Below are 21,998 nucleotides of genomic sequence, written 5' to 3'. Positions count from 1 at the left end.
AGTGGGTGGCTTTCACAAACAAATTTATTTTCTCACAGTTTAGGAGGCTAGAAGTCCAAATTCAGAGCACCAGCACTAGGGGAAGCTTTTCCGTCTCTGTCAGCTCTGGAGGAAAATCCTTGTCTCTTCAACTTCTGCTTCCTGGTTTCTTGGAGATCTACATGTGTCTTGGCATCTGTCTTATTCCATCTCTCCTTTGCTCACTTGTTAAATCTCTTTTATATCTCAAAAGAGATTGAAAATACACGCTACACTAATTGTGCCTCATTAACATAACAAAGACAACCCATTCCCAAATGGGATTATAACAACAGGCATACAGGTTACAAATTACAAAACATATTTTGGGGGGCAAAATTCAATCCATAACATTTTACTCTCTGGCCCCTAAAATTTTGTGTCCTTACCACATGGAAAACACATTCACCCCATCACATCATCCCAAAAGTCATAAATCAACTCCAAGTCCAAAATCTCATATTCTGAATTATCTAAATTAAATATGGGTGAGATTTTAGGTGTATTCCATCCTGGGGCAAAATTACTCTTCCTCTGTAAGCCTGTAAAATCTAGAGTACAAGTTATCTGCTTCCAATGGTGGAATAGGCAGAAGGTAGACGTTTCCATTACAAATGGGAGAAACTGAAGGGAAAGAAGAGATAACAGGCACCAGGCAAGTTCAAAACCCGGCAGAACAATTTATGTTAACGCTCAAGTCTTGAAAATAATTCTCTGTTCTTTGGGACCACCTGGGCAATAGCCCTGCCCTCCAGACTCTGGGCATTTGGCCACACCCTCTGGATTCTGTGTGGAGACCCCTCAGTCCAAGGCTTCAGCTACACTTTTCCAGATCCTCTGAGAGGACAAGTCTGTGCCCTCAGCTTTAGGTGGCCGGCCCCCTTTTCCCAGTCCATCTGAGTGATGACCCAACCCCCTTAATCCCTCAACCCTGGCAGGCCCTGTTCTTCTGCCCCTTAGGCATGGAAGCCCCACCCCCTCAGCCTTGAACAACAACCCCATCTCCCTGGCACACATTAATGGCAGCCCCACACTCCAGAACCAAGTTGATGGAGATCTGACTCTTTGAAAACTAGGAGTCTGTGGCCCCACTGAGATCAGGAGACCACAGGCCCACCATTTGAAACTTAGAAAGCCCTACTTCTCGGGATCCTCACAACAGTTCTGCAAGTTGCTCCAGGGATGGTCCTTTTCTTTTCTTGGAAGACAACACATGTAGCATCTTTGGCCTGTTTCTTGACTATAGAATCCCAAAAGGCAGACAGCATTCTTTCCTTTCGCTCTTTCTCTGTCCCCTTTAGTCTACGCTGATGGACTTTCTGTTGTGATAGTTGGCTAGATCCATCAGTTACAGGCTTAATCTCTTTAACAAAAAAATGTGTAGCCACGTCCTTGGTGAACATTCTAGGACAGGTGTTCTTAGTTTGTACAACAGAATTTTCCAAATATTTAAGTTCTGTTTTCATTTTGCACAGTTGCTTTTTAGGTCCATTTCTTTCCTCTGACATTTTACTATAAGCAGCAAGGAGAATCTACATGGTTCTTGCTTAGAAATCTCCACAGCCAGATATCTAAGTTCATTGCTTTCAAGTTCTGACTTCCACCAAACATTTGAACATAAGTTAAGCAAGTTTTTTGTCACTGCATAAAAGGCATCACCCCTCTTCCATTGTTCGATCACATGTTCATCATTTTCTTTTAAAGCCTCACCAGAAGCCCATTTAACTTCCATATTTCCAGCAACATCCCACTGCTGGAGCCATATATGTATTCTCTAGAACAATTTTTTTTTTTTTTTTTAGAACAATAGAGATTTTTTCCATATGTCTCCTCACTTCCTTCTGTGCCCTGACCAGAATTGCCTTTGACATCCATAATTCTAACAGTCTCTTCAAGGCAATCTAGCCTTTTACTATTGTTGTTGTTGTTGTTAGATGCAGCTGAGTTGGTTCTGACTCATAGTGACCCTATGTGCAACAGAACAAAGCACTGCCTGGTCCAGCGCCGTTCTCACAATCGTTGTTATGCTTAAGCCCATTGTTGCAGCCACTGTGTCAAGCCATCTTGTTGAGGGCCTTCCTCTTCTTCTCTGACCCTCCACTTTACCAAGCCTTATGTCTTTCTCCAAGGACTGATCCTTCCTGATAATATGTCCAAAGTATGTGAGACGTAGTCTTGCCATCCTTGCTTCTGAGAAGCATTCTGGTTGTCCTGCTTCCATGACAGATTTTTTGGCTCTTTTGGCAGTCCATGGTATATTCAATATTCTTTGCCAACACCCCAATTCAAAGGCATTAATTCTTCTTCAGTCTTCCTTATTCATAGTCCAGCTTCCACATGCATATGAGGCAATTGAAAACACCGTGGCTTAGGTCAGGCACACCTTAGTCTTTCGGGTGACAGCTTTGCTTTTTAACACTTTAAAGAGGTCTTTAGCAGCAGATTTGCCCAATGCAATGTGTCTTTTGATTTCTTGACTGCTGCTTCCATGGGTGTGGTGAATCCAAGTAAAATGAAATCCTTCACAACTTCAATCTTTTCTCCATTTATCATGATGTTGCTTATTGGTCCAATTGTGAGGATTTTCATTTTCTTGAGGTGCAATCCATACTGAAGGCTGTGGTCTTTGATCTTCATTAGTAAATGCTTCAAGTCCTCTTCACTTCCAGCAATGAGGTTGTGTCATCTGCATATCACAGGTTGATAATGAGTCTTCCTCCAATCCTGATGTTGCATCCTTCTTCATATAGTCCAGCTTCTTGGATTATTTGTTCAGTTGACAGGCACCTTAAAACTCTTCCAGCCTCTACCTATTACCCATTCCAAAACTGCTTCCACATTTTAAGTATCTGTTAAAGCAGCACTCCCCCTTTTCGGTACCAAATTCTGTCTTAGTCTTAGTGCTACTATAACAGAAATACCACCAGTGGGTGGCTTTAACAAACAGAAGTTTATTCTCTCACAGTTTAGGGGGCTAGAAGTCTGAATTCAGGGTGCCAGCTCTGGGGGAAGACTTCCTCTCTCTGTCATCTCAGGAGGAAGGTCCTTGTCTGTTCTGAGTCTCTGCTCCTGGACAATCTTCACATGGCTTGGCATCTCTCTTCCCCCATCTCTGCTTCACTCACTTGTTTAATCTTTATTATATCTCAAAACAGATTGACTCAAGGTACACCTTTCACTAATCCTGCCTCATTAACATAACAAAGACAACCCAGTCCCAAATGGGATATTACCACAGGCATAGAGGCTACGATTTACAACACATATTTTGGGGGGACATAATTCAATCCATAACACTCTTCTGGAGAAACCAGACTAAGATACTCTTGTGTCAATGATTTACTAGAAGGACATTGAACTCAGAAAAGTTGTTATATTCAACTACAGTTTACTACACAGAAAGGATACAGATTAAAATCAGCAAAAAAAAAAAAAAGGACATAAGCTAGAGTCCAGAAGACAACAAACATGGGCTTCCAGGTGTCCTCTCCCAGTGGAGTCACACAGACAGTGCTTAATTTCCCCAGCAACAATGTGTGACAACATGTGCAACATGTTGCCAACAAGGAAGCTTACTCAAGGTGTCCAGGGTTTTTACTGGGGGTGTCATACAGATATGCAGTGCCCACATGACTGACCTTAAGTACTCAGTTTCCAGCCCCTAAAAAGTCAAACTGATCCTATGATTCAAAGCCCCAGGCATACAAAAATGAACATTCACCTTCTTAGATAAACTCTTTGGGATAGCCAAAGGTCTCAGGTATACAAGACAGAATATTCTAAGGGCTCAGAGGTTGTTTCCCAGGTGCTGGTCAAGGTTCAGTTCTGAAGACCTTGGGAATGCACAGGGTTTGGACAACCCAGGCCAGTTGAGTTAACCCTTTCCTACCGTCTTAATTATCTAGTGCTGCTATCACAGAAATACCACAGTGAATGGCTTTAACAAAGGAAATTCTATTCTCTCACAGTCTAAGAGGCTAGAAGTCCAAATTCAGGTGCCAGCTCCAAGGGAAGTCTTTGTCTGTAGGCTCTGGTGGAAGGTTCTTCTCATCAGTCTTCCCCTGGTCTAGGAGTTTCTCAGTGCAGGAACCCTGGGTCTAAAGGATACCCTCTACTCCTGGCACTGCTTTCTTGGTGGTGTGAGGTCTCCCTATGTCTCTGCTCACTTCTGTCTTTTATATCTCAAAAGAGATAGACTCAAGACACAATCCAATCTTGTAGATTGAGTCCTGCCTCATTAACATAATTGCTGCTAATCCTATCTTGTCAACATCATAGAGATAGGATTTACAACACAGGAAATTCATATAGAATCATGGCCTAGCCAAATTGATACACATATTTTGGAGGGGCACAATTCAATCCATGACACCTGCATATCCACCATCACATGTCCTTTCATCTGTCCTTGGAGGTCTCATTACCTAGGATTTGGCTCCTTTTCAGCTCCCACCATCATCTACACTTAGTCTGGTCCCATCCTGCATCCACTCAACAGCTCTTCTTTTGTCATGAGCAAGGCATTATATGTACACCAGACATTTTGACTCCATAAATAGAATATAGAAAATAATCTCACAGAGCTTAGATCTAGACAGTGGTATGTTGGTAAATGTCTAACAACTGATGGGGGGAGAAGAGGGAAGCCTTGACTCATCACATTTGCTGATTTCCATTTTGTAAATATCCTCACCATGGTCATTTTCAAGCTGCGAACATAACATCATCAGGCTTCCAAAATTCATGAAAATTTAACAATCAGCTGACATGTCTATATGAGCCTCTGCAGCATATTACTAGATCCAGGAGTAGTGCTTACGCTGGCCTGATACCACGTAGGTTCTCAACAGATGTTTGCTGAGTAAATGAATACATGTGTGCATGAATGAAAAAGAAAACTATATAAATGTCTTAAATACTATTAGCGAGACAAGTAAAGTATTCTGGCGATGTAGAGGAGCAAGAGGTCTTTTTGGGCCAAGAAGACCAGGTAGGTCTTCTGAGGAAGGGAGGAGGGCATCTGTGGGGGACCTTGAAGCATGTGTAGGACTTCAACACGTATAGATGGGAGTGGAAAAGACATTCTAGGAAATGGAAACCACCTGAACAAAGTCATGGAGGTACAAACCCATGGGCCTATCCAGGGAATGGTAAGAAGTTCTGCTGGGCAGGAATATAGGAAATTTATACGGTAGATTCGGAAAATATTTAAATGATAACTTGGAACTGTATTGTAAATGTCAGGGCTGTGAGTTTGTACTTAACACAAGAAGACATTGTGAGGTACCAAAAGTTTCTGAGCAGGATAATAATAAACCAGATGGTGTTTTATGAATATTAATGTCATCAGTGTTTTACTTGGGTTGGGGGTGGGGGAAACCAACAGTTTATAAATAACACCCACCTCTGTCCTCCTCTCATCATCATAATAGCCCTAAGAAATTCATTCATTCATTGGTGAATCTCCTTTGTGCCAGGCCCTGACGAGAGGGTGATGAAAAGATAGCTCCAGTGTCTTTCTTCATGAATTGTGGTCTGGCTGGAAATTAAGACATTAAACTCACAATAATAATTGTGATGCGTGCTATGTCTTCCCCTTTCTTTCTCCCCAGGAAACTAGACCTGGATTATCAAGGACACTTTGATTAACATTAAGAGAAAACAAGTCAATAGCTTCAGCAGAAAAGGGGGTTTATACAAGGGTATAGGAATAGAATATCTGTAGTCAGTGGAACTGCTCCTAAAGCCAAGTCTTCAGGCAGGGATTGGACTAGACTATAAAACAGAAAATGATACTGGTGAGGAATGAGTGAGTTTCTTGGCTCAAGCAGACACATGAGACTCTGTTGGCAGCTCCTGCCTTGAGGTGAGAGGAGAAGGCAGAAGGGACAGAAGCTGGGTGAATGGACACAGGGAATACAGGGTGGAGAGGAGGAGTGTGCTGTCCAATTAGGGGGAGAGCAACTGGGAGCACATAGCAAGGTGTATATAAGTTTTGTATGAGAGACTAGCGATTTGTAAACTTTCACTTAAAGCAAAATAATTAAATAAATAAAAGCAACAACAACAAAAAAAGAATATCTGTAGTCAGGTTTGCAGCTGGCACTCAAGCACAGCCACCCAGGAAAAGAATAACTTTCAACCCCTGTTCCAAAGTTCCTGGGGAAAGGACTTTGGCCCATCTTAGGTGACATGTCTATCTCAACCTAAATTAACTGTGGCCAGAAGGGTTAGGTTACATTCTACAAAACTGTCGCTGGAACCCCTCACCTGAGTCATGCAAAGAGCAAACGGAGCAGACAACTCGACAGCTACCACATGAAGGTTGCTCTGGAACCAAATGTCAGGAAGGGTTAGGATCCAGTTGAAACTTGAAGAACAGGTCTCAGTTTGCCTGGCAAAGAGGGGGCAGAGTTAACAGCCTCACTGAAGACCTGAAGGTGAGTGAGATCACGCAGCTCCATCAGGAAGGGAGATGCATGAGAATCAGGAGCAAAAGGCCATGTGTCAGTGCTGTGAACTTGTTAAAAATCTAGTCTTTACTGACAAGGACAAAAAAAGACACAGATCACTAATATCAAGAATGAAAGAGGGGATATCTTGCAGCCATTAAAAGGATAATAAGGGAAGACCATGAACAATTTTATGGTCATAAATTCAAAAACTTGCAAGAAATGGATTAGTTCCTCAAAAACTGCAAACTACCAAGATGAAATAGATAACCTAAATAGTCTTATAACAATTAGTGAAATTAAATTTGTAATTAAAAGGCTCCTGGGAAAAAAAAAAAAAGTAAGCCCTGATGGGTTCACTGAGAATTTTATTGAACATTTAGAGAAGAATTAAAACTAATTTAACACACAATCTTTTCTAGAAAATAGAAGGAGAGGGAACACTTCCTAAATCATTTTATGAGACCAGTATTATCTTGATTTCAAAACCAAAGACAATACCAAAAAAAAAAAAAAAAAAATACACACACACACATATCATTTACAATCACCTAGAAGAATATAAGCTTGACAAAACAAGTACAGGTTCTGAATGTGGAAAATTTCAAAATGCCGATGAAAGAAGACCTAAATGAATAGACATACAATGTTCATGGATTGGCAAATGTCATGGATTGAATTGTATCCCCCCAAAATATCTGTCAACTTGGCTAGGTCCTTATTCCCAATATTGTATGATTGTCTGCCATTTAGTCATCTAATGTGATTTCCCTATGTGTTGTAAATCCTATCACTATGATGTAATGAGGTGGATTAGTGGCAGTTATATTGACTAGATCTACAAGATTAGATAGTGTCTTAAACCAATATCTTTTGAGATATAAAACAAAGAAGTGAGCAGGGAGACACGTGGACCTCATACCACCAAGAAAACAGTTCAAGGAGCAGAGCACGTCCTTTGAACCCAGGGTTCCTGTGCAGAGAAGCTACTAGTCCAGAGGAAGATTGATGAGAAGGACCCTCCTACAGAGCCTACAGACAAAGACTTCCCCTGGAGCTGACGCCCTGAATTTGATCTAACCTACTAGACTGTGAGAAATTAAATTTCTCTTTGTTAAGGAGAAATTTACATGTGGCATTTCTATTATAGCAGCCCTGGAAGACTAAGACAGCAGGCAGAGTAAAGATGTCAATTCCCCTCAAATATAAGTTTAAGGCAATTCTTATCAAAATCCTAGCAAGATTTTTTTTTTTTTTTTGTAGAGATAGAGAAGTTTATCCTAAAATTGATATGGAAAGGCACAAACCCAAGAATAGCTAAAACAACCTTGAAAAAGAAAAAAATTAAGTTGGAGGAATGACTCTACCCAATATTAAGGTTTACTACTATAATCAAGATTGTGTAGTATTGGCACAGAACAGAGAACCCAGAAACAAACTTATGCAAATATGTCCAACTGATTTTCAAGAAAACTCAACATTTAAAAAATACAATCAAATTAGAGAATGAACAAAAGATGTAAACACATATTTCAACAAAGAGGATACACAGATGGCAAATAAGCACATGAAAAGATGATCAGCTTTATTAGACGCTGGGGAAATGCAAATGAAAACTAAAAGGTATCAGTACACATCTATTGGAATGGCTAAAATTGAAGATGGTGACAACACCAAATGCTGGCAAAGATGCATAGAAAGTGGACCACTCACGCTTTGTTGATGGGAATGTAAAATGGTACTGCCACTCCAGAAAATAATTTGGCAGTTAAATATAAAACTAAACATGCAGCCATTATACCACCCAGCAATTGAATTATTGGGCATTTATCCCAAAGAAATGAAAATTTCTATTTACACAAAAACTTGTACATAAACATTCATAGCAGCTTTATTCATAATAACCCCAGACTAGAAACAACCCAGATGTCCTTCAACAAATGAGCAAATGATTACACAAACTTACCATGAAATACTACTGTTGTGAGTTGAATTGTGTCCCCCAAAATATGTGCTGTAATTTCTAACCTCTATGACTCTGGTTGGAAACCCTGGTAGCATAGTGGTTAAGAACTACGGCTGCTAATCAAAATGCTGGCAGTTTGAATCCACCAGGCGCTCCTTGGAAACCATATGGGGCAGTTCTACTCTGTCCTATAGGGTCACTACGAGTCGGAATCCACTCGACAGCAGTGGGTTTTGGTATGCCTCTGGTTATAATCCCACTTGGGAATGGGTTGTCTTTGTTATGTTAATGAGACAGGATTAGTGTAGGGTGTTCTTGAGTCAATCTCTTTTGAGATATGAAAGAGATTACACAAACAAGTGAGAAGCAGAGGTGGGGGAAGACACATGCCAAGCTACATGAAGATTGCCCAGGAGCAGAAGCTCAGAAGAGTCAGGGACCTTCCTCTATGGCAGACTGACAGAGAAAGGCTTCCCCTAGCTCTGGCACCCTGACTTTGAACTTTTAGCCTCTTAAACTGTGAGAAAATAAATTCTTGTTTGTTAAAGCCACCAACTGGTGGTATTTCTGTTACAGCAGCACTAGATAACTAAGACAACTTATTCAGCAATAAAGAGGAACAAACTGTTGGCGTATGTAACCATTTGAATGAATCTCCAAAGAATTTTGCTGAGTGAAAAAAACCAATCCCAAAAGATTACTGACTTTATTGTTTCTTTTATATAATATTCTTGAAATAACTAAATTATAAATGGAGAACTGACTAGTGGTTATTAGAGGTTAATGATGGGGCTGGGGGTCTGGGGTGTGGGAGGGAGTTGGGTGTGCTTATAAAGGGCAACAGGAGGGGTCCTTGTGGAGATGAAACTTCTGTATCCAGACCTTGGTGGTGGATACACAAAACTACACATGTGATTAAATTGCATAAAACAAAATACACACACACACACAAGAGTACAAATAAAACTGGAGAAATTTGGACACCATCAATGCATCACAGCAATACCAAAATCCTGGTTATGATATTGTACTATAGTTAAGATTCTAGCTTTCTGTCTCTCCCAGGCAGCCTATACCACGCAGTTTAGCCTTTATGTATATTGTAAACTTCTGATGAAAAGGGGAAGGGTCCTGCGCTGTTCTGGTTGTTTTGTGTGTGTGGTAAATATACACAACAAAACATTTCAACATTCTTCACATGTATAGTTCAGTGACTTCATGTCCATCACGTTCAACCGTCATCCTTATTTATTCCCCAATTTTACCATCACCCTTAACAGAACTTCAGCGTCCCCTAAGCAATGAGGTCCCCTGTTCCCCTCCCTCCCTCGTGGTGACCACTAATAAGCTTAAGTCTACAAAAAATCACAGCCAAGAAGACCCTATGAATCTCAGTTCTGCTCTGACATACATGGGGCTGTCATGAGTGAAGACTTGTCTAATGTATACACTTGTCCAATGAGCCCTGGTTGTTGTAGTGGTTCAAGTGGCCAGCTGCTAACCCAAAGGTCTGCTTCTGTAAAGATTTGCAGCCTTGGAAACTCTATGGGACAGTTCTACTCTGTCCTATAGGGTCACTACGAGTTGGAATCGACTTGATGGCAACAGGTTTATACACTTCCCTATTCTAGATTAAAAAAAAAAAAATTCTAGATATTTCATATAAATGTGATCATACAATGTTTGTCCTTTTGTGACTGACTTATTTCACCCAGCATAGTGTTTTCAAGGCTCATCTGTGTCGTAAAATTGTCAGGACTTCATTTCTCTTTACGACTGAGCAATAACCCATTGCCTGCACTAATTTTATATCAATCAGCAGTGCCACACATATAATGAGCACATAATAAATACCATCACTGATAAACACTGTCTCAGGCTGTTCTCCAGTTGTTCAAGTGTCCCCAAGCTGTGCAAGGCAGAAAGCAAACGATCTGCCTCTCTGGGAACAACACCAAAGTGGCTGTAACAGAGTTGGGCCCTGCCTGCAGGACCAAGAATGCTGAACATGACACGTTCCGGATGTAGCCAGGAGGGGGCGCTGTGACTGCACACAGCACTCCCCCACCCCATTCGCTTGGGTAACACGGCTCAGTGCGAGTCAATTTCAGATTTATAATTAAAAACGGTAAGTGTAGTTCCAGAAGATTGTGTAACTATCCTTCAGTGGAGACAGGAAGAGACCAGCTGGTAAGGTCCCACTGCCCCGCCCTTACCTCACCTTAGTTCCAGGTAAGGAAAGAAAACAAAGCAGGCATTTCTGGGCAGTTTCGTGGGCAGAGTGCCTGGCAGTGCCCGAAGGAATTCCCCTCTGGATGCCCCAATTAGCAATCGCCAGGTATGGAGGAAAAGGCTAGAGCTCAACATTCTCACAAGCTCTGTTGAAAAAGAGGCATTTCCTATGTTTGTTAAACAGTTTTATTTTATTTTATCTTATATTTATTTTTAATGAGGTTTTGAGTTCAGAAAGGGCCTGGGTGCTGTGAAAAAGTGTGTGGGTGCCTCAAAAAATTGAAAGTAGAACTACCATTAGAAACAAAAAAGTCAAACCTGTTGCCCTAGAGTCAATTCTGACACATAATAACCCTATAGGACAGAGTAGAACTGCCCCCAAAGGATTTCCAAGGAGCAGCTGGTGGATTCCAACTGAAGACTTTTTAATTATCAGCCAAGCTCTTAACCACTGCACCACCAGGGCTCCCTTGGAACTACCATATGACCCAGGATTCCAAACCTACTGAAATAAAGGCAGGAACCCAAACAGAAACCTATACACCAATGTTCACTGCACTTCATAACAAAAAGGTAGAACCAACCCAAGTGTCCATCAACAGATGAATGGATAAACAAAATGTGTACATACATACACTGGACTACTACTCAGTCATAAAGAGAAATGAAGTCTTGATACATGTGTTGAAGAGGAAAAATAAATAACAGATATCTTACATTGATTTTAAGACTTGTCATCCACAAAACCAAATACTCACCATAAAAAGCCTGACTCCAACTGCCAAAGGCTGCTGGAAACTGCTCTATAGCAAATTTGTCTTATCCTGCTACAAAAATTCAAATCTCAAAAAGTCTTTTGGCTGCAGGGTGATGGAAGGCCAAAATATTAGCAGCCTTGGGCCAGAAGTAACCTGATATCACTTGATCTCAGTAAAGGGGGAAGGCAGGATTCAATCAATCATGTTAAGATTAGACAATGGTTATTCAACATTGTGTTGGGGGTCCTAGCCGGAGCAAATACGCTAGATAAAGAAATAAAGGGCATCCAGATTAGCAAGGAAGAAGTAAAAGTATCTCTATTTGCAGATGACATGATCTTATACACAGAAAACCCTAAGGAATACTCCAGAAAACTACTGAAACTAATAGAAGAGTTCAGCAGAGTATCGGGATACAAGATAAACATACAAAATCAGTTGGATTCCTCTACACCAACAAAAAGAACTTCTAAGAGGAAATCACCAAATCAATGCCATTTACAGTAGCCCCCAAGAAGATAAAATACTTAGGAATAAATCTTACCAGAGATGTAAAAGACTTATACAAAGAAAACTACAGTACACTTCTGCAAGAAACCAAAAGAGACTTAGATAAGTGGAAAAACATACCTTGCTCGTGGATAGGAAGACAACATTTTAAAAATATCTATTCTACCAAAAGCAATCTATAGATTTAATGCAATTCCAATCCAAATTCCAACGACATTCTTTAATGAGATGAAGAAACAAATCACCAAGTTCATATGCAAGGGAAAAAGGCCCTGGGTAAATAAGGTACTACTGAAAAAGAAGAACAAAGTGGGAGGCCTTCTTTACCTGATTTTAGAGCTTATTATACCGCCACAATAGTCAAAACAGCCTGGTACTGGTACAACAACCGACACATGGACCAATGGAAAAGAATTGAGAATCCAGACATAAATTCATCCACATATGAGCAGTTGATATTTGACAAAGGCCCCAAAACAGTTAAATGGGGGAAAGACAGTCTTTTTAACAAATGGTGCTGGCATAACTGGATATCCGTCTGCAAAAAAATGAAACAAGACCCATACCTCACTCCATGCACAAAAACTAACTCAAAATGGATCAAAGACCTAAATATAAAATCTAAAACGATAAAGATCACGGAAGAAAAATAGGGACAAAGTTAGGAGCCCTAATACATGACATAAATAGTACACAAAACATTATTAAGAATGCAGAAGAAAAACTAGATAACTGAGAGCTCCTAAAAATCAAACACCTATGCTCATCCAAAGACTTCACCAAAAGAGTAAAAAGACTACCTACAGACTGGGAAAAAGTTTTTAGCTATAACATTTCTGATCAGTGTCTGATCTCTAAAATCTACATGATACTGCAAAAACTCAGCTACAAAAAGACAAATAACCCAATTAAAAAATGGGCAAAAGATATGAATAGACACTTCACTAAAGAAGACATTCAGGTAGCGAACAGATACGTGAGGAAATGTTCACGATCATTAGCCATTAGAGAAATGCAGATCAAAACTACAATGAGATTTCATCTCACTCCAACAAAGCTGGCATTAATCCAAAAAACACAAAATAATAAATGTTGGAGAGGTTGTGGAGAGATTGGAACACTTATACACTGCTGGTGGGAATGTCATATGGTACAACCACTCTGGAAATTGATTTGGCACTTCCTTAAAAAGCTAGAAATAGAACTACCACACGGTCCAGCAATCCCACCCCTTGGAATATATTCTAGAGAAATAAAAGCCTTTACATGAACAGATATATGCACACCCATGTTTATTGCAGCACTGTTTACAATAGCAAAAAAGATGAAAGCAACCAAGGAGCCCATCAATGGATGAATCGATAAATAAATTATGGTATATTCACACAATGGAATACTACGCATCGATAAAGAACAGTAAGGAATCTGTGAAACATTTCATAACATGGAGGAACCTAGAAGGCATTATGCTGAGTGAAATTAGTTGCAAAAGGACAAATATTGTATAAGACCACTATTATAAGAACTTGAGAAATAGTTTAAACTGAGAAGAAAACATTCTTTTGTGGTTATGAGATGGGGGAGAGAGGGAGGGTGGAAGAGGGGCATTCACTAATTAGATAGTAGATAAGAACTACTTTAGGTGAAGGGAAAGACAGCACACAATACAGGGGAGGTCAGCACAATTGGACTAAACCAAAAGCAAAGAAGTTTCCTGAATAAACTGAATGCTTTGAAGGCCAGCATAGCAGGGGCAGGGGCCTGGGGACCATGGTTTCAGGGGACATCTAAGTCAATTGGCATAATAAAATCTGTTAACAGAACACTCTGCATCCCAGTTTGAAGAGTGGCGTTGGGGTCTTAAACGCTAGCAAGCAGCCATCTAAGATGCATCAATTGGTCTCAACCCACCTGGACCAAAGGAGAATGAAGAACAGCAAGGACACAAGGCAATTATGAGCCCAAGAGACAGAAAGGGCCACATGAACCAGAGACTGCATCATCCTGAGACCAGAAGAACTAGATGGTGCCCAGCTACAACCGATGACTTCCCTGACAGGGAACACAACAGAGAATCCTTGAGGGAGCAGGAGAGCAGTGGGATGCAGACCCCAAATTCTCGTAAAATGACCAGACTTAATGGTCTGACTGAGAGTAGAAGGACCCCGGTGGTCATGTCCCCAGACCTTCTGTTGGCCCAGGACAGGAACCATTCCCGAAGCCAACTCTTCAGACATGGATTGGACTGGACAATGGGTTGGAGAGGGATGCTGGTGAGGAGTGAGCTTCTTGGATCAGGTGGACACTTGAGACTATGTTGGCATCTCCTGCCTGGAGGGGAGATGAGAGCATGGAGGGGATTAGAAGCTGGTGAAATGGACACGAAAAGAGAGAGGAGGGAGAGAGTGGGCTGACTCATTAAGGGGAGAGTAATTGGGAGTGTGTAGCTAGGTGTATATGGGTTTTTGTGTGAGAGACTGACTTGATTTGTAAACTTTCACTTAAAGCACAATAAAAATTATATTTTAAAAAAAAAGATTAGACAATGGTGATTCTACTTCTTTCTCTCTCCTCTTTTTATAAGCACCATTGTACCCAGCTTCTTCAAGCCATTTGCTTTTTCTGGAATCCACATGGTCTCCTTGTATGCATATGGAGCCCTGGTGGTGTAGTGGTTAAGAGATAGGCCGCTAACCAAAAGGTCAGCAGTTCAAATCCACCAGCTGCTCCTTGGAACCTTATGGGACAGTTGCACCCTTGACTTGATGGCAACAGGTTTTTGGTTATATGCATGTAGACTAACTGCTTAGAATAAACCTGATGTGCAAATTTCAGTGCATGTTGATTATTTTTAACACAGGCGACAGAATGAATGAACCTTGAGAACATTATACTGAGCAAAGTAAGTCAGTGGCAAAAGGACAAATATTGTATGATAACACCTACATGAAATTTCTGAACAGGCAAGTGAATAGAGACCAAAGTTTATTAATAGTTACCAGGGAAAGGAAGAGGGAGAAAGGGAGAGTTGTTATTAGGGGGCACTGAGTTTCTTTTGGAGCCCTGGTGGCGCAGTGGTTAACAGCTTGGCTGCTAACCAAAAGGTTGGCAGTTCGAATCCACGAGGAGCTCCTTAGAAACCCTGTGGGGCAGTTCCACTCTGTCCCATGGGGTTGGTATGACTAGGAATCACTGGACTGCAATGGGTTGTTTTGGTTTTGGAGTTTCTTTTAATGGTGGTGGAATAATTTGGAAAAGGATAGTGGTAATGAGTGTACAGCATGACTAATGTAATCAATGTCATGGAATTATACAGTCATGCGCTGCGTAACATCCATTCAGGCAACATCAGACAGCGTTTATGTCCGCGATCCCATGTAGCTTTGCCAAGGGAGATGTTATGTGATTCGGAAGTTGTGCAAACACCATATTACGGCTCAGACTCTCAGCACTGGGGAAAGAGGAGTGGGGACCAGCCAGGTACCAATGAGCTCCTGAGGCTCGCAGCAGCAGCCACAAGCAAAATAAACCCAGGCAGCACTCTCAAGCCCAAGCACAGTTTGTTTCACCTAGAGACCATTTTTAGTACAAGTATGTCCCCGATATTGCATGGGACATACTTATACTGAAAAACTATTCATTGTTTATCTGAAATTCAAACCTAACTGGGAGTCCTGCATTTTTTTGCTAAACTTGGCATATTTGCAAAACTTCTTATAAAAAATATTCCTTGTACCCCCACCTACCACTATTCTCCCCCTACCCTTCCTAGAGGCAACCACCTCCAAGTAGGGCTTCCACATTTAGCAAATGAAAATACAGGACTCCCAGTTAGGTTTGAGTTTCAGATAAACAACAATTTTTTGTTATAAGTAGGTCTCATACGATATCTAGGATATACTCGTACTAAAAAATTATGTGTTCCTTATCCGAAACTCTAAATTAATTTGGCATTCTTTATTTTACCTGGTAATCCTATTTCCAAGCCATTTATTTTCCAGATGAGGCATCTGGAGCCCAAAGAGATTAAACAACTTACTGCCTGATGTCAACTTGGTTAATCAGTTACACAACCAAAGCTAGGTGCTAAGTGCCAAGACCACTACTTCCCTTATCCATGAAAGCAAGGGATGCTGAAGCCTTTGGAACCACTGGGTGTGCTGTTTTTTTTCTCCTTGCAGAACACTTGGCCCTCACATTTTTCTAGGGACAAAAACCATGGACACCTCCCCCACCACCACCACCGGCCCCAGACACACAAACAGAATGAACTGGCTGTTTATACTGGTTATCCATGCATGTGCTTCGACTGACCAAGACGGGCCGGTTTATCTATGTATTTACACAGTCATTCAATAAATGTTTACTGAGCACACATTCTGCGCCAAGCTCTGCACAAACGCTAAAGCTTCTGTGATGAGCTAAACAGACATGGAGCTCAAGTCAGCAGCGTTTGTGGTGATAAAAGGGAAGTGGGATGCAGGTGAGAGTGGGCAGATGTGGAGAGAAAACATAAGCTGTAAGACTCTTAGCCCTGGTCTCCTCTGAAGGTCAGGAAGGCTTCCCTGAAGTGAACTCTGAGCTGAAACGTGAACTATGCCCAGGGAAAGGAGAGGAGCAGAGGGTTGTGAAGGCCAAGGATAAAGCTTGTGCCAAGAGCTGAGAAGGAAGCCTGTGTGGTGGACCATATGGGCCTTTGGACTGCAGTCTGAGGGTTCTGGGGAGCCATTGAAGGATGTGAAGGGAGTGTGAGGCCTTACATGATTGAATTTTCATTTTGAGAGATGCACTCAGGATGCAGTGGGGAAAGTAAATTGGGAAAGAAATGAAAATAAATGCAGACCAGCCAGTTAGGAGGCTTTGACACAACGGCTTGTGTGGGTGTGTTCCAGGCACTGCTCTCAGCACTTGAAGTGAACCAACTCATGTATTCCTCAAAACAACCCTTTATGTAAGGTCACCGTCAGCATTTTACAGATCAGCAAACTAAGGGATAGAAAGCTTAGTAATCTGCCCAAGGCCACACAGCTGGTGATCAGGGGAGTTCAAAGCACCCAACAAATGATAGCCACTAATGATAACACTCTACAAAGTGACCTGTTTCAATACAGCTGCCAATTCCTGCCTGTTAGGGGTTAAATTGTGTACCCCAAAAAGCTACGATGATGGCACTGAATTTTATGTGTAAAATATGTTGAAATGGCAAATATTTTGTTATATATTTTATACACACACACACACACACACACACATATACATATATACATATTGTCATGTATTGAATTATATCCCCCAAAAATGTGTATCAATTTGATTGGGCCATGATTCCCAGTATTGTGTGATTTTCCTATATGTTGTAAATCCTGCCTCTATGATGTTAATGAGGGAGGGTGGGCAGCAGTTGTGTTAGTGAGGCAGGACCCAGTCTACAAGATTGAATTGTGTGCCTTGAGGCAATCCCTCGAGATATAAAAGACAAGGCTGATCAGAGAGGCAAGGGGACTTCACACCACCAAGAAAGCAGCACCAGGAACAGAGCGTGTCCTTTGGACCCAGGATTCCTGCACAAAGAAGCTCCTAGTCCAGAGGAATATTGAAGAGCAGGCTGACAGAGAGAAAGCCTTCCCCTGGAGCTGAAGCCCTAAATTTGGACTTTTAGCCTACTTTACTGTGAAGAAATAAATTTTTCTTTGTTAAAGCCACCCACTTGTGGTATGTCTGTTAGAGCAGCACTAGATGACTGAGAAACATAGATATATGCACCACAATAATTTTAAAAAACTAAAAAGAAGATCTGTTGAAGTTCTCACCCTCAGTGCCTGTGAGCATGACCTTGTTTGGAAGTAGGGTCTTTGAAGATATTATCAGTTAACATGAAGTCATTAGGTGGGTCCTATCCCATCTGAGTGGTGTGTGTCATTCTGACCCTTAAAACCAAAAAACCAAACCCGTTGCCCTGGAGTTGATTCTGACTCATAGCTACCCTATAGGACAGAGTAGAACTGCCCCATAGGGTTTCCAAGACTGCCACATCTTTCTCCTTTGGAGAGGCTGGTGGGTTCAAACCCCCAACCTTTCAGTTAGCAGCTGAGCACTTTAACCACTGTGACACCGTGGCTCTTTTTCCAACTCATAGCAACTGTATATGACAGAGTAGAAATACCCTATAGGATTTTCTAGGCTGTAATCTTTATGGGAGCAGATCATCAGGTCTTTTCTCCAGCAGAGCTACTAGGTGGGTTTGAACTGCCAACCTTTCAGTTAGTTAGCAACTGAGCACTTAACTATTGTACCTCTAGGGCCACTATAATTCCTTATGAATAGTGTTTATAAGAGGGATGAGGAGACACAGACATAGACAAAGAGGGAAGACAGTCATGTGAAGACAGAGGCAGAGACTGGACTGATCTACAAGCCAAGGAGCGCCAAGAATTGCCAACAGATTCTCCCTCAGAGCCTGCAAAAGAAATCATCATCCAACACCCTAATTTTGGACTTCTTGCCTCCAGAACAGTGACACAATAAATTTCTGTTCTTATGGCCACCCATTTAGAGGTGCTTTGTTACAGCAGCCCTGGGAGGCTACGACACTGCCTTGGGCAACAGCCTACAGCCTTGAGGCCCGTGCCAGACCACGCGGGGCTGGACCTCAGCCTCCTCCTCAGCTGTAGGGAATTGGGATCCAAAAACTTTGCAACTTGATTACTCCCTTTGGAGAAGGATGAAGGAGACTGGAGTGAACTTGCTCAGGCTAACCCAAAAATAGAGTCACTGCCTGTTAAGGATGGTTATGCTAACATTTCTCAGCTTGTTTAAGAGTGTCTGTTTCTTGGAGGGAGGGGTCCAAGTGCCTCGTATCAGTGAAGGGCCCACCTCACCCACTGTTTGACTGGCAACCCACTGTCATTCCTCAAGACCCACTGAAAAGAGCCTCCATTGACACCCAGGCCGTCTGACTTACTTCTGGCTTGGTTTCTACCTGTCTCAGGCCCTTGGCCCATGCGTAATAGTTCATTCACTAGTTCTACGAGTCTCCCACTAGACTAATGGTTCTCAGCTCAGGTGACTTCACCTCCAAGCGACATTTGGCAATGGCTGAAGACCTTTTTGGTTGTCACAACTGGCATGTAGTGGAAGGTCAGGGATGCTGCTGAATATCTTATAGTGCGCAAGACAGCCCCCCACAACAAAGGTTCAAAGGGCCAAGCGACCAACAGGGCCCTTGTGAGGAAAGCCTGCACTAGACTGGTCTCCCAGAGACTCAGAAAAACTGCACTCCTCAACATTATTAAAAGAATGAATGATGAATGACTGCTCAATAAATGTTTTACAGTGGTGACATTTAATCTTCGTTCTCAACTCTCCATCTTACTGCAAGATGCTTCCCTTCCCTCTTCCCCTGAAGTTGTTAGCTCTCAGATAACATTAACATTTAGTTTTATGACCAGGCTGTACAGGTCAGGTTGTGGGGGATTGTCAAGCACATTTAATCTTTTAAGTAATTTAAGATGGAGTTTCAATTACTTACATCTTTAGCAACATCATCAGTCATATTAAGTAATGTGCTATCCGCACAGCAGTAGAAAAACACTCCCCCAGGCACCTGAGCAGAGTGGAGAAGAACGCTCATTCTCTGGGCTGTGCCGTCCGTCGTTGGGGTCTTGAACAAAATGCCCAGTTTGTTGTGGCTGTATGATGTGTGAGTGCTCGATATTTGGGCTGTGCTGCCATGTCAACCAGACTTTCGTGAACGGACTATTCACAGAGATGTGGGTAGGTTAGGTCCCTGGGTGGCATAAATGGTTTGTGCTTCATTACTAACCTACAGGTTAGTGGTTTGAACCCACTTAGTGGCACCGAGGAAAAAAGGCCTGGCAATCTGCTTCCCTAAAGATTACGGCCAAGAAAACCCCATGGAGCAGTTCTGTTCTGACACACATGGGGTCTCCATGAGTCAGAGGCAACCTGACAGCGACTGATTTTACCAGCAGGTTAACCAACAAAGATTAACAGGGAAGCAGCAAGCAGATGTTGGGGCTCCCAGAAACAGCAAGCGGGGAGTCACACCACTTCTAGGTCTGAAAAATAGGGCTGCTGGATAAATGAATTTGAATTTCAGATGAACAGTGAATATTTTTTAGCGTAAGTGTGTTCCAAATGTTGTTTATCTGGAATGCAAATTTCCCTGGGTGTCCTGCATGTTAAATAAAAAAGCCAGGTTTAATTGTGTCCCCCCAAAATAGGTGTTGGTATCCTCACTCATATATTGTGGATGCAATGCTGTTTGGATATAGGGTTTTCTTTGTTATGCTGGAGGCCATATCAGTGTAGGGTGTGTCCTAAACCTAATCAGTCCTGAGTTATAAAAAAGCAGATGAGACACAGACACACAGGGAGACAGGTGCCGTGTGACGATCATCTATAAACCAAGGAGCCCAGGAACGCCCAGGGCTACCAACAAGGAAGGGTCCACAGGGCCGAGGCCCTGACTTGGATTTTTCACCCCCAGAACTGTGAGCAAACACGTTTCTGCCCTCTAAAGGCCCCTCTGTGGTATCCCTGTTACAGCAGCACTAGGAAACTAAGCAAGCTGGAGCCCTACATGCCCACCCAGGATTGTGGCTATGGGGACAAGACCACTGCCAGAGAAGAGGCCTGACACTTGTCTGCAGCAAGGAAGAGTGAAGAAATCAAAGACACAAGGAAAAGATTAGTCCACAGCCTTCACCAGACTGAGTCCAGCACAACTAGATGGTGCCTGGCTAACACCACTGACTGCTCGAACAGGGAGCACAGTAGAGGGTCCCAGACAGAGCTGGAGAAAATTATAGAATAAAATTCTAACTCATACAAAAAAGCCAGACTTACTCATCTGACAGACTGGAGAAACCCCAACGGTATGGCCCCTGGACACCCTTTTAGCTCAGTACTGAAGTCACTCCTGAGGTTCACCCTTCAGCCAAAGATTAGACAGGCCTCTAAAACAAACAGAAACCCTGGTGGTGTAGTGGTTAAGGGCTACAGCTGCTAACCAAAAGGTTGGCAGTTTTAATCCACCAGGCACTCTTTAGAAACGCTATGGGGCAGTTCTACTCTGTTCTATAGGGTCACTATGAGTCGGACACAATAGCAACGGGTTTGGTTTTTTTGGTTTTCTAAAACAAACAATAATACACATAGCTCAACCATGTATACAAGACTAAATGGGCTCACCAGCCCACCCACAAGGACGAAAAGGCAGGAGGGGACAGGAAAGCTGGACGAATGGAAATGGTGAAACCAAGGCTGAGAAGGGGAGAGTGTTGACACATCACAGGGCTGGCAACCAATGTCACAAAACAGTATGTGTATTAATTGTTTAATGAGAAACTAATTTGCTCTGTAAACTTTCACGTAAAGCTCAATTTAAAATAAGAAAGGAGACCTGAGGAGGCAGGGAGCAGCAGAGAGCTGCCCGGCTTCTCACCCTGTCAGCTCTCCAGCCTCCTGCCGGTGCCTTCCGGTGGGTGAACCTAACCAGACACAGAGGGAAGAGAGCCCAGCGATGTAGTCCACAAGGTCAGCCTCTGGGCACAGAGCAAGGCAAGGAAAGGCAAAGAATGGAACAGGATAGGCTGGGGCGGCAGCAAACAGAACAACCACCCTGGCTGCTGATTTTTTTAGGGCCACTTTGCCAGCTCTCGGGTTTGCCTTTGGGCCACACCAGGGTCTGGGGAGCAATGGGAGGGCCCAGGAGAAGGAGACCAGCTGGGCAGGAAGGAGCAAATCTGGCTGGCAGGTCAGCCCACCAAGACAGCCCAGTGCCCTGGGCCAGAACAAGAGGTCAGCCCTGGGGATGGCACTGCACCTCTCCCTGGCCAGGCACCTGCCTTCAGTCTTCCGGACTGTCCCTGGAGGGCAAAATGGCAGAGCTGCTAAGATTGGAATGAAGAAGAGGCATGGCAAAGCCACATCATTTGTGATGCTTGGAGCAAAACGAAAATATGGACCTTTAGGGTAGGGAATTCAATCACCCTTCCATGACTCCCACTCCTGTGGGTGGCACCAAGGGATTGCAACCTC

The sequence above is a fragment of the Elephas maximus genome, chromosome 20 (genome assembly GCF_024166365.1).
Source record: "Elephas maximus indicus isolate mEleMax1 chromosome 20, mEleMax1 primary haplotype, whole genome shotgun sequence".
Taxonomy (NCBI): domain Eukaryota; kingdom Metazoa; phylum Chordata; class Mammalia; order Proboscidea; family Elephantidae; genus Elephas; species Elephas maximus.
Note: the sequence above shows the minus strand (reverse complement) of the source record.